Here is a 10,573-nt window from a genome sequence, read left to right as displayed (position 1 = left end):
TTACAATTTTTGTATTGGGGGCGTAGTGTAGGCAGAACATTTTCGCTCGATTCCCTTATGTCCTAGCCACGACGGGAAATAGGGATCAAAGGGTTCCTAGCTGGTCTTACAAAGCGAAACAAATCGTGCCAAGAACACCAATAACGTCGATTCCGCTCTCTTGCACGGGCTCGGCAACCAACGTCTCCGCACCGCAGGTGACATCAGCAGTGCTACGCAAGCGCCGAACGGAAAAATCCAAATGTTTGAGCACGTATTTTTTCCCAGATTTTCATGTTCTCGCGGCATTTGCTTCAACAATTATATCATTTAAAATTGTTTCTTGCAAAAATTATAATGACAAGTCTTCCAGGCGCCAACGTCTGGATCATCAGGATGTGGACCAAAAACAGCAGCCCCGCCTTGCAGGTGTTCCACTTAGCCTTCGCCGTCGGCTGTCTGGTGGCTCCTCTGAAAGCAACGCCCTTTCTATCCATGCTTCCAACGACGGACTACGAAGCCATTGCAGAACCCCTCATCGCGTTCAACAAAACCTCGTTCCTCCAAAGCCATGCCAACCACCCCATTCTTAATGACACCCAGAGCTCGAGTCGCATAGAATCGACGATCCAATACGCTTTCGGCATCGCCAGTGGCTTCTACCTCCTCCCCATAATTTCTATGATCGTGCTATACTGCATCGACGGCAGCGACTCCAAGCCGCCAAAGCAGAGCTCTTTGGAAGACGCGCTGCACCAAAAAGAAGCAGCGAAGGACATCCACTCCAAGAGGATCCTTCTGACCTTGTTGTCTATGTACCTCAGCGTCTACGTCGCGCAGGAGTGCACTGTGGCGCAGATGATTACAGCGTACGCGGTCAAGTGCGACCTCCATCTGCCCAAATCAACAGCGGCCCGAGTAGCAGCCGTTTACTTCTTATCCTTCGCGGGCTGCCGGATGGGCTCCTCCCTGCTAGCCATCAGGGTGACGCCATTCCAGATGCTTCTAGGGTCGCACGTCATCTTGGCCGGTACGGCGACCGTCTTTGTCCTATGGCGCAACTCGTCCAAGACGGTACTTTGGGTGAGTTCGGCGCTTCTGGGGTTGGGGCAAGGACCAATCTACGGCGTCATTGTCGCTTGGACGGCGAACTACATGGACATCAGCAACGGTATGATGGCACTGGTCATCGTGGCGTCCAGTTTGGGAGCGCTTTCCCCACCGTTGTTCGTCGGGTCATTCCTGGACTATGATCCTCCGGTCTTCCTGCTTCGTGACAGTGGTGATGGTGGTTATTGTGTTTCTGGTCATGTTGATGTTCGTCAGAAAACGATCAATGTTGAGAAGTGTCGACGACAAGCTCGGAAATGTAAATGCCATGAAAGCCGATGATGCCGCTTCATCTGATGTAAAGAGTGTTGATATGTAATGTTACTGTGGTGATGAACACTAAGTGTCAGGTTTATATGTTAGTCACTTATTCGCAACTCTAACGCCCTATAGATGGCGGGGCGTTAGTCTTATGGTGGCGCCATAGGTGGGGATTGACACTCCAGGATTTCTCATGCCCCTGCTAGCTGACGCTGTTCAGTGCGGCAAAATGAATTTATTAGGCTATAAATATAAAACCGTCAGGTCAGGAGCATATCACAGGTGACGGAGATGTTGCTGTGCGTTAATAAAATGAGCATTATAGTAAAGAAAAAAAACAACCTTGAGGTTAGGGACAAACAGTTTGGAAGTTTCGAAGCGCAAGGCAACAATTCCAACATCACCGTACTCGTTTTTATATCTGTTAAAGCTGCATGAAACGCGATTACGCCCACCATAACCACGTGGCAACGGCGATACACAAGGCAGATATTCCTGGCCTCCGCCTCCGCCGCCGTCCCCGCTCCTCTGGTTCTTCGATATCCGCGAGAGGGCGAGCGGCGGGCCGGAGTTGCGATTTTCGGCTTTTCGTGTTTCCCTGCTCCCAGGGCGGCGCCATTTTGCTCAACCGTAGTGCCCTCTCCAGACATCCGGGAAGTTCAACAGGTTCGGTGGGGTAAACGAGAGAAAGGGCACGCGCCTGATTCCGCTAGCAGACGACAAACCGGGAGGTTGCCGTTCTCCATCTTCCGACTGTACCGGCAGGCTCTACCGAACATCGAACTCTCGCTTGTGGCTGCAGTTGTGAAGTGTTTCGCGTTCTTAGAATATTTTTGGCTACACCAAGATCAGCCTATAGCGTCCTCTTGTTTTATTTCAGTAAATTATCAACTAGCCTATCTTTGTTTCGTTACTTCAATAAGGGAGTCAGCCGGCAGTACTGCCCTCAAACACTGCGTCTATTGCGTCAGAAGAACACGTTTTTATTTGTTATTCCAGACTTCCACTCATTGTCGCTAAAGGCCTACACCATTACAAACTTTGTACAGTAAAAAAACTACAACAACCGGATTTACTTTTCACCGGACAGACCTACCGACTCGGACACAGTTTTTCCATTTCTTTTCTTTATTTGCACGCAGGTAACAGCGCAATCGGACCCGGTTAGTCTTTTTATCGAAGATAGCATTACATAATAACTTGCATATCGAAATTTGCGCATCGCTGCGCTTGAAATTTCCGAAACGATGCAATTTTAAACCGAGTTAGGGCACCAGCTGGATGTTAGGTACAGCCCACTTGGCGGAGCAGACGACAAGGGGGGTGAGAGGGAGAGGGCATTTTTTCCTTTCTCCGCTCTTCCCAGCGGAATGGTCTATACCACCGTTACTAGATCAACTCAGTTATGGAACCTCCCATAGACGCTGTACATTGGAGGGGGTTTGAAACCATGTCCGATTTTTTTGCAGCTAGGTGGCGCTGCCGGCGCATTATTCCACGCGTTTTTGTTTGCTACTGCTCCGCGGCTGCTTGCGAGTCCCGACTCCTCTCGAGGTTCAGCATGGTTTTCGGTTAATTTTTGCCCTTTCGCCAGTAAAAATTACGATCTGAGCATGAAAAGCGCTACGACCGTTTTGGCATACGCTTTGCATTATTGTAAAATTCTGCTGCCTTAGCTGTGCTGACAGCGCGAAGCGTTTCGAACAACCCAAATTCGTCGGCGCCACAATCCGGTGGTTACAATCAGGGCAAGTTTGTACCTACTGTAATAGTAGATTTGCCGATGACTACCAACTGCAGCAGAAACAATTTGAAAGTCGTCTGCTGCTGTAAGAAAAAGCGCCACGAACCTCCGTAAGCTCAGTAGGCCAGATGCAACGCCAGATGTAATGGCAACGGCCACAAGCGCGCCGTCAATGATGATGATAGCGAGTATTAATGCGGAGCGCGCGCCCTCTAACAGGCGCCACACAAAGGGACCCCCCTCCGGAGCGGAGTTCCAGAACTGAGTTGGTTCTAATAACGTTGGCCATTCCGAAAGCTGGCTTTTTGCCGGTTTCAGGTTCAGCGTTCGAACGTATCGCGCGTATTTTACTGGCCTTCCGAAGCGAGAAAAAGGCAAGCTGGGCTGTGAAGATTTCACATTGGGCTGTGAATGTCTAAATATTATAACGATGTATAGTTACTGAAAGGATGAGAACGCCAGGGCGTTTCTTTCGGATGACCGGCCCCCAACAGGGGACCATTGCCATCCTCTGCGCTTTGACTGCGCGTGCACTCCCGAAACTCACGAGACGCTAAAGTGTTATCAAATATAGGAAGCTCGCTCTGAGGGCGGGGCAACTGAAAGACCTCCCTGCCGTTCACATTTTGGTATTGATTATAGTCACAATTTTAGGCCTTGCCATTTTGCGCTGGAAGAAACGTCTCGATTAACTGTAATATGTTGATTTCTGCAATTAAACAGGACTTCTTTCGCCTTGTCTTTCTACTTGATTAATATTTGTTGTATGTCAATCCAGTATGACTCTGGAGGATGCACATGAGCCTTCGAGCTCTTAAAAGGTAAGTGCTTATTACCATACCCCAGTTGGTACGTTTATATACATTCTGTTTTTACCATTAAAAAAAACCTTCGCATGTGCACTGCCTCGTTCCTCTCCCGAGGTTTCAAGCCTCCTCCCAATATCACACATAGGATTATTTTTAAGAAAAACGCCAAGTTATAAATGATAGAACACTGACACCCGCGGGTATCATTTGATACCCGAGTTAAATAAGTGCTGAAGATCACGCTAATACAATAACATTAAATAATAAAACGTTATTAATATCGGGAGCTCCTGGTATTCACAGAGGCTTCAGTCAATAGTTTTTCTAAGCGAGCTTTTTTGGGGGTCCTGAAGAAGTGCTCTTTTTAAGGGCCCTCCAAGAGCACTTCTTCAACAGTGCTCTCAGCAAAACGTTGACTGACAATCTGGTCTATCTGATGGCGTTGACAATGTGGTGACATTTATTTAAAGATATAAGTTGTAGGACATTTCGGTTAACTACAATGTAAGCACATGAAAAGCACCTTCCATGAATTATTTAACGTATCCCATCTCCCTCCTAAATATAGAAATTACTCAGCCGAAATGTATAAATTACTCAGCTTCTACTGGCCACAAAAGTGGCGGCCAGTAGATGTAGCAATATGCAAGAAAGGTTCCTCTGTTTTAAAAACGGTGGTTTTTACATACTGCCATAGCAAGAGAGCCTGGAACATAAGCTATGTTGTTAACATCTGATTTCGAGTGGTAAATATTTCATGAAATATAAAGTTAAACAAAGAAACCCTGTCGCCATGACTATTTTAGGGAAGCCAAATTAAAACAACAATTCCGAGAGGCGTTAGGCAGCAAGAGATCACTTGCCTGGTAGTGTTCGAAAAGGTCTAATTCCACAAACACAAAGGGGTGCACTCACTTTAAGAGGGTAAGCTCGACAGTTTATAAAAATAGTAATAATAATAATAATAATAGACTTCATATGATAAGGAACGTTAAGGTTAAGGATAATAATAATAATAATTATAAATCTTTATTTAATGTGTTCAAAACCAACCACAGTGGTCTTCACTTTGGTACACACAATAAAAAAGTAAATACCAAGCGAACAAACGTGGCCGATCAAGGGACAAGATAGCATAAAATTGACCAGTGGAAGAGATGCACGGAAAGTACGCACGCTAAACGGTTGCCGTGTGGTGTCTTAACTTTTTATGAAAACGGAAATGTCACTGAATATGTCAAGGCTAAACAACGCGCTTCTTTCGAACGAAGTCTGCAAACGAGACATTAGCAACACACTACAAATTGAATGAACGTAGAAATAGTAAAATGTCTAGTAAAACGGCAAGGGAACGTGAAAATTAATACTTCCCAAAAGCAAGTCAGTGTCGAACGTTGTACAAGAAAACTAGGTCACGTTCCAGCCTTCTGCTTGACAAGTGTGCGAGAGAAACTCTATTAAGAAGAAATTCGTAGATATAATAAAAGCGACGTTGGATGTGTCTATTATATACTATGCGTATCAGTCGTATGTAGTTGTTGCTTCTTTATCTGAACGTATTTCACATACTCTGGACAAAATATATTAAGTTTGTCAGTTTTAAATGGTGCTAAAGCCCAGTTTAAAATCAGGAAGTGGGAATCCCATCCTTCTTTCAATGAGCATAATCTCCCAGAACTGCAGAATTTGATAGAGGATAAGTGAGGACTGCGAGAGGGAGTGCAGAAAAAATTACTGAGGCGGAAAACTATCTTATGTTAGGCTTTGGGCATATGGGGTTGCCAATGGAAATATTTTGTTTGGGAGAAAATCTTGCTCATCAAGTTAGTGGCATGCAGCTATAGAACCACATTAATATATTTTTCAGCACGCTGTGGAAAATAAGTTTGATCCTGGAAATCATAAGTGGTAGTGATTTAGGAGTGCTAATAGATATATTTCCTACTGCACAGAAAAATATTATTTCATGCAGGTGGTTATGGGTTTGAAGTATTCTCACCTGGCAAAAACAAATGTTAGGAATCGCTGCTTGGTGCTAAGATTTAATCTTGCTTTCAGCCGCAACCTCTTTTCACTTTTTGAGTAGCTTTTGACGGCTACACACGTTTGTGCGGTGTCCAATGCTAAAATTGTGTTTGTGAGATGTTACTTTGCCATCAGTTTTATGCTTCTTATCCGTATCACTTTTGACATTGACACTTGTTTTGGACAGCTTGGCGATGATATCAGGAATGCTTTTCAGTCTCCGTGCTGTGACATTATCAGAAATTGGCATAAAAATGTTGGAGACAAAGCAGCTTTGGTGGTAGCATTCTCTTCCTCTGGAAAAGAAGGTGCTGGGGAAAATTTAATCCTTGACCTTGCAGAGGGAGAGAAGGTTCCAGCAGCGCAAAAAATTGCTGCCTGTAATTTTCTAGTTGGAATATGCTATATCTCACGTATTTCAAGTTAATTGAACAGAATGTACAGTTGGTGGTACAGTAGTGAATTAATTTTGCGAAGCAAATAAAAAATATGCTCAAAGTAGCAAAACAGTACATTAGCTGAACCGAAATAGGGATTTTGCAAAATAAGTCCGCAGAGGCGTTGAAAACGACACTACGAACTCCAAAACATAACTCATACATCGATATCTCAAACGGATGCATGCGTATATTATGCGTGTATTAACAAAATGTATGTCTATATTATAGGGTCGGCTTGATTTTTTAGGAGGCCGAAGCCCCAAAAGCTCAACCCACTGGCTACGCCACTGTCAACTATCCTTTTCTTCGGGACGTAGCCGTGCTCCGGGTCGCCCGTACCTGCGACCCGGAGCCGGCCGCAACTCGACACCTACCCATGGCATCTTGACGTTTTCTGGTGACGACGGCAAGGAACAGCAGCTTAACGCCTCCACCGTCGGATCTCCCATTGTCCTTCCGGAGGGGCGCGCCAATTGGCGTCCCGGAAACTTCCCAAACGGACGTCCGAGCAGACGGATTTCAATTGTCCATACTCATTGATACTAGCTCTGAAGTGTCGATCCTCTCTAAGATTACGTTTTACAAGATCAACCTCAATCATCAAAAACCAGATTCACGAAGAGCTTCTTAGTTTACGACAACTTAGCTAAGAAGTTCGTAAGTTAAGAACATCGTAAGAAGAGGAGAAATCGGTATTCACGAACGCGTTCTTAAGTGAGAGGAGGATAGCGACGTTGTCGTACGGAGAAACTAAAACTTACCGGTGTTGTTGCTATGGCGACGGCGTCTGCGGCAGCACGAAGAACCAATCGGAGAGTTCGGCATTTGTTCGGAGCCGTTCGGAGCACGTGGATTTTTGATAACAAACACAGGCGGCCTTTCTGCCACCGCTTCTCTTGTGTTCGTGTCCGTGCAATGATATGTCGACGCTAACACGATTTAAACTCGCCCGAATGCTGAGGCCGGAATGCATAACCGCCCTCATTGACTGCTACGAACTCGATCGCTACGAAGTCAACACAACTGTCATCGTTGGTAAAAGACGGCCTGCAGTCGTTTGCAAAGCGACGTAGATGGGAACAAATTGCCGCGGCGTTTTTCGCGGCCTCGGAGATGCAGGAGCAAGCCGACGTTAAAAAAAATACGTTTGAACTACGACAGTGTCAGGAAGAGCCACGTAAATGCCTGTTCACACTAGGGAGCGGAAGCGCGCGTTTGATCGAAGTCCTGGATTTGCGCTGTTGGACCGCGAATTGAAGCGCTTTGGGACCGATCCTTTACCATTGCAACTCGATGCTGACGTGACACCCGGCAAAGAAAGGTTGGACCGGCATTGCGACCCACGAACTGTTACAGCGATCGACAGTGAGGGGCAGTGTGTCAGAATAAAAATGGAATACTAATAACAAAGTACATACCGTGTTGCGAAGCTAATCCATACGGCGTTTATTTGAGCTCGATATCACACAAAAGAGAGATAGAATAGATTAGAGCCTCTTTTCGATGACAGCATTCGTCACCGTTGCCTCGGAAAGCAAGGAGATGACAAGAGGAAGAGATTGACCTCTTAATCTAAAATTGAGGTCAACGATCAAACTATAATACGGGTAGGGTTCACAAGGGTCGCGCGGGCATATTCCATTCAGCACGCCAGCCGGTCGTGGGCAGACGGTCTTCGCCAAGGACCGTCAGAGCATCGCTGCGCCGAGTCGGAGTGCCTGCTAGGCCTATCTGCCGATCGGTCGGATTCCGTGTAATCGTTGCCGTTGGAGCTTTTCCCGGGTGTCTGTGGATGCAGCGTTCTTGTTCGTTCGTCGTGGTCTGTTTCAAGTGCTTTTTTATTTTTTTCTTGCTGCTTGAAGTCGGGACGCGTGAGAAGCGCACGTAGAAAAATAAATGTCCATTGGTTGTCGCGACCAACTCAGCGACGCTGTCGGCCATGCTGATTTGATCGTAAGAAGTGCGTAAGAGAGCTTCGGAGCTGTCGTAGGATTTTGTCGTAACCTGCGCAAAACTTACGAAAATTTTGTTTCGTGAATACGGATTTGTTCTTAAGTTTTGTCTTACACACATTTTTGGCGTAAGATCGTTTCGTGAATCTGGCCTCAGATATGAATAGCAAAAAAAAAATTAAAGCCGTTTACAACACCCTGTAACGCCGAATTGGAGCGCAGCTCTTGAGGAGGAGGAGGGAAGGGTACTGAGGGTCATGTGTTCTCAGGGGGGAGGTCACGTGACCTTGGGGTATCACGTGACGACAGGGGTCACGTGACCTCGGGGGGGGGGGTCATGTGACCCCCCAGAGAAATTTTAGAGCGCACCGCTTAGGGGCCCGTTCCCGGCTTGAGCGGCGTCGGCGTCGGCGTCACCGTCGGCGTAACCGCAACCCTCGTAACCCTCGTGAGGGTTACGAGGGTTAATCTCATGAGGACTACCCTCACGAGGATAACGAGGGCCACGAGGGTTAGTTACCCTCAAAAGGGTTACCTTCACGAGGGTTACCCTCCACGAGGGTTACTTACCCTCGTAACCCTCACGAAGGTTAGTTACCCTCAAAAGGGTTACCTTCACGAGGGTTACCCTCACGAGGGTTATGAGAGTTACCCTCACGAGGGTCACGAGAGTTACCCTCACGAGGGTCACGAGAGTTACCCTCACGAGGGTCACGAGAGTTGCCCTCACGAGGGTCACGAGAGTTGCCCTCACAAGAATTACAGGGTTACCCTCACGAGGGTCACGATGGTTACCCAGGTCACGTGACCCCCCCGGGGTCACGTGACCTGGAGATACCCCCCGAGGTGACGTGACCCCCCGTTGACGTCATAGCCACTGATGACGTCATCAGTGGTGTCACTGATGACGTCACCGGCATCCACATCGTCATCATCACTGATGACGTCATCAGTGACGTCACTGATGACGTCTCCGGCATTCGCATCGTCATCATCATCATCACTGATGGCGTCATCAGTGACGTCACTGATGACGTCATCGGCATCGCCACGTGGCCCCAGGTCACGTGACCCCCCCCCGACGTCACGTGACGCCCCAAGGTCACGTGACCCCCCCGCCCTCCGAGGTCACTTGACCCACCCCCCCAGTACCCTTCCCTCCTCCTCCTCAAGAGCTGCGCTCTAATTCGGCGTTACAGGGAGTTGTAAACGGCTTTCATTTTTTCCGCTAGATTTAGCAGAGAAACATTGCCGCTAGATTTAGCGGGGAAATATTTCCGCTAGATTTAGCGGGGAAATTTTTTCGCGAGATTGAGCGGGGAAATTTTTTCGCTAAATCTAGCGGGGAAATTTTTCCGCTAAATTTAGGGGTCAAATTTTTCCGCTAGATTTAGCGGGGAAATTTTTCCGCTAGATTTAGCAGGGAAATTTTTCCACTTGATCAAGCGGGGAAATTTTTCTCTAGATTTAGCGGGGAAATTTTTCCGCTAGATTTAGTTGGGAAATTTTTCCGCTAAATTTAGCGGGAAAATTTTTTTGCTAAATTTAGTGGGGAAATTTTTCCGCTAAATTTAGGGGTCACATTTTTCCGCTAGATTTAGCGGGGAAATTTTTCCGCTAGATTTAGCAGGAAATTTTTCCGCTAAATTTAGCGAGGAAATTTACCCATAATGCACCGCGCGGTTACGCCGACGGCGACGCCGCTCAAGCCGGAAACGGGCGCCTAATAGCTGCGCTCCAAAACGCGCACCCTGGTGCATCATCTCCAAGATTCTACTCTGATCTTGGGTTGTTCCCTGACCGAAGTCTGCTTCAAAGATCGCTCCGCAGAGATTCTCTTTTACGTTGTTCAGAACGGTCGATCCTTGCCTGCTTGAGACAGATGCCGTGCATGAACTTCGTCCAATTCAGTCGGGTGCTCCACTCAAGTTTTTTCATGTCAATGCAGTTTACCCTTTTTCGGCCATCCCGGGACATTTGAAGTCGGCTGGAATACACCGTCGTCTGCTACAGCAGGTACCAGTTCTAAATCAACTCTACCTGGTGTGTACGATAACCAGCCATCATCATCGGGTCAATTCCCTGAGCCTGTCGTTTTCGGCGGCCAGTATTCAAGCTATCCGACTGCAAGGCAATGAAATCCAAAGTATTGTTGGGTGTTAGATGTTTTTAAACTTCCTTGTGGCTTGGAAGAATTTAAAAACCTTTTTTACACATGAGTAAGGGATATTTAAAAAGCAGACGCACCCTGTC

At 46.9% G+C, this 10,573-nt stretch overlaps 1 pseudogene; it reads left to right on the top strand.

The window, feature by feature from the left end:
* Window positions 1–336: 336 nt before the first annotated feature.
* Window positions 337–1,408, top strand: LOC115319240 (annotated as a pseudogene).
* Window positions 1,409–10,573: the final 9,165 nt, after the last annotated feature.

This window comes from Ixodes scapularis, unplaced genomic scaffold, assembly GCF_016920785.2.
Source record: "Ixodes scapularis isolate PalLabHiFi unplaced genomic scaffold, ASM1692078v2 PGA_scaffold4__175_contigs__length_147842914, whole genome shotgun sequence".
Taxonomy (NCBI): Eukaryota; Metazoa; Arthropoda; class Arachnida; order Ixodida; family Ixodidae; genus Ixodes; species Ixodes scapularis.
Note: the sequence above shows the minus strand (reverse complement) of the source record. Positions and strands in the feature narration are given on the sequence as shown.